We start from the raw sequence: 3,536 nt of genomic DNA, 5'->3' as shown, positions 1-3,536 counted from the left end.
AGTGGAGTGTCTCCAGTCTCAGTGCGCAAGAGCTTTCCGAGCTTTTCATTCCGGCATTGCAGTCCACACTACAAACTTCGAGTAGCCGTAGGTGATGAGTTGTCGTGTAACGAGACTACTAGATGGTGGACTAGTGTCCACTCCATTTAAAACTACTCATTGTGCTTTAGAACGTTGTGATAACAATTATTCGTCGCGTAAAAGTGTGAAGTAACAAAAACGGTAACAGAAATATTTTTAGGAGAGTGAAAGCCGCTAAATTGTTTATCTAAGGGAGCAATGACCCACATAATAATGGGCAAAAAGGATTTCAAACTTATGTTTTCTCTCTTACTGCAAAATTAAAAAGAACTGTAGTAGCTTTATTGTTACCATAGGTACCATATATTATAACTCTTAACTCGAAATATTTTTTACTTTACATTTAATTTTCAAAGAGTTTTTTTGTATTGCTTAATGATGATGTTGCCAAGAATTGAAAGAGATAAATCATTGAAAATCCTAGAATCTGCATTTTTTACGAATTCATGATACGAGATATGAAATGAGAAAAATGAAGTATTTCTTAATCATATTCTAAAACGTTAAATACGTTGAAAAACCACCTGAAATAAGATTAAATAATTATTTGTATTATACGTTCAGAAACACCCTCGAAGCCTAATATTCAAAACATCTGATAAGTTTTAACATTGACTACATTACCTCATTGGTGTATTGACCCTATTTGTAGCTTATCTTTCCATTTTACATTCTCATCCGAGAATGTATGAGATATGTGTAAAATCCCCCCCCCCCCCGTTTTGGTCAAATCTCGACGTTTTGACATCCTCTGAATTGGAAAAAGAGGTTTTTCGAATTTGCCTGCCTATTTCTCTGCGTCTGTGTGTGTGTTTGTGTAGATTCTTAGTTTGTCAGCACGATACATTTTTAAAGAATCGACCGATTGGATTGGTTTTTGTTATATTCATGTATTGTCTTAAATTGAAGGTCGAGTTCATTATTCATCTACTTTAAGTTCACTTTTTTTTAGAATTTGGAAATTCAATGTACGGCTATTTTTAGTATTCGAAACGAAGAGCAATTTAGCCTGATGACTTTTTTCGACGAAAACAGAAACGAATTACTAGAGTTATAGCATTTATAAAATCCCAAAAAACCAACGTAAATGATCATTTTAAGCGAAACAACGCACGACATGAAAAAACTCAACAAAATAAAAACGTTGCATTCTGAAAACCCTGCACAATTATTGTAACGCTTTCTAATTCTTTTTGGAAATCCGAAATTTAAATTTTGATTGCACAAAAAATAAAAAAACTGACATTTTACGATTACACGAAGAAAGATACGACAATATAAGAATTACGAAAATTGTGCAGCCACAAAAGACCTACAAATTTGTTAAAACGGCACAAGCTACGAAAAAAGTACACACACAAAATTTGTTTTTCCAAAAAAAAGCTACACATTTGTTATGAGTAATCTTATAGAATGCAAGATACGAAAGCGGATGAATGAAAAAAGTGTGCATTTGAAAAATATCTACAAATTTGTAATAAACTTTTGTTATTAGAATACACTCAAAATCACAAAATTTAGCCGCCGCGCGGGCGCATTCTCATCGCGCTGTTTCTTTCTATTTCCACCACATTTGTGCACATACTTTTTAAAATTAAAGGTCGAAGCATCGACAACTGTAATTTGGTGATTTAAAATTCTCTTTTGTTTTGGCCTTAACGAACACATTCTCCTCGCATTCTTATTTACACCATATTCAATGCTTTTATATCAAATGCATTGTGTTCTCATTTTATTTCGTCTTCCGTATTGTTTTTCCAAAAATATATATAGATTTTTTTAGTTTGAAAGTCATTTTTTACGAATGAAGGAAAATCTATTCGTCCTGTCCAAAAATTATAATTAACAAATTTGTCTATTTTTTTTAGATGAACATCGTTTGTCTATAAATTTTTTTTCGTACCTTGGGTCGTTTTACAACAAATTTAATTTATTTTTTTTCGATTAAAGCAAAAACTACGCGACCTTATTATGAAAAAATTTATAGCTCTTTTTGGACTGAACAACTTTCCTTTAATATTTGTTTTCGTGGCCTTTGTCGTTTGTCCAGAATTTTCTTTTTTTTTTAATTTTAATGTTTTTTCACGAATAAAATAAGAACTACGTATCCTATAAAAATTGATTAATTACAAATTTATAGATATTTTCTGGTTGCACAAATTTTGTAAATTAATTTTTTTTATTTCAAAAGGTTTGACGGTCAAATGGAATTTCTTATTATTTTTTTTTACGATAAAAATTTGAATTTTCGATTTTTAATGAAAAATTAAAAAGTTCTTAAGATAATGTTTTAAGGTTTTCCAAAAGCAGATGTTTTGTTCTTGTCAGTTTTTCTTCAATCGTGCGTTGTTTGGATAACAATTTTGATTTTCGGTATTTTTGTTTTAGATTTTGGAAACGCTATATCTCTGTTAATTATCACGTTGCCGAAAAAGTCGTAAGGATAAAATTTTCAAGTTTCCGAATGCTACAGATAGCCTCACATATAATTTTTAAATCTTGAAAAAACTCGTTTCGAAAATTTTAAAATTGCTTGAACTTTTTGAATTTTTATCCAAGATGGCTGGCTAACAAAGTTGACGCATCGTGTTTACAGGTAGGCATGCATACAGGCATTACATACTTTAGACAGACACGTTCGTAAAACCCTACTTTTCACGACCCTGAATTTAGCTATACATATAGATTTCCAAATTGGGGAATTTATTTAAACAAAACTAATTGTCCAATCAAAAAAATGAAAACATACCTGAATTCGGCTCAGCCATACCTCTAGGTGATTTTCGAACTAAGCAAAAATAATTATTTTTAAACAATTTTATTGTTATAAACAAATGGGAACGCAATATAAACAAACCTAAAAGCTGAAAAATATTTTCAAGCACATTACTGCATACTTCAATAAAATACCCTTAGGTGATTTTTGATTGAACGAAAAAAAAATTATTTAAACAAATAGAATGTTTATAAATTTTTTTTTCGTTTTTCACGATTTAATGTACAACAATGTTGAGTAAAGCCGAATAACGCCAACTAAATAAAAATAATATTATTTTAAGCTTTAAACAAACAAACAAAGTTAACACTTTATCCATCAAACATTGTTTATATCCCCTCCACTCTCACTGAATGCCGAAAAAGCCTTTTCAAATAAATTTTTATATTCAGACATATAGCCAGAACGAACTAATTGTCCAAGAAAAAAAGTGAAGGTATCGTTGAAAGCCTCTCTTCCATATCTCTAGGTGATTTTGAATCATTGAAAAAAATTATTATTTAAACAATTATATTGTTTATAAAATTTAGAATTTGTTTAAACAATCAGTGAACAACAATTACAACTGACTGACAAATAGATATCTAATATGGAATATTTTAGAATGGAAATAAATTTTTCAAAATGCAAAAATTCCAATTTAAACATTGTTTATACCCCCTCCACTCTGACTCGAAAA

At 30.0% G+C, this 3,536-nt stretch overlaps 1 protein-coding gene across 2 annotated transcripts in view; it reads left to right on the top strand.

Annotated features, from left to right (window-relative positions):
- The first annotated feature begins 42 nt into the window (after positions 1–42).
- Positions 43–3,536, top strand: part of LOC117174994 (neuroligin-4, X-linked) — a 450,915-nt gene continuing 447,421 nt past the window's right edge. For both annotated transcript variants that reach the window (XM_033364481.1, XM_033364480.1), the window contains exon 1: positions 43–377. The gene's annotated coding sequence lies outside the window, so the exon portion shown is untranslated. The remainder of the gene's footprint in view (positions 378–3,536) is intronic.

Source organism: Belonocnema kinseyi, chromosome 6 (assembly GCF_010883055.1).
Source record: "Belonocnema kinseyi isolate 2016_QV_RU_SX_M_011 chromosome 6, B_treatae_v1, whole genome shotgun sequence".
NCBI classification, from domain to species: domain Eukaryota; kingdom Metazoa; phylum Arthropoda; class Insecta; order Hymenoptera; family Cynipidae; genus Belonocnema; species Belonocnema kinseyi.
This window is presented reverse-complemented; position numbering and strand designations above follow the sequence as displayed.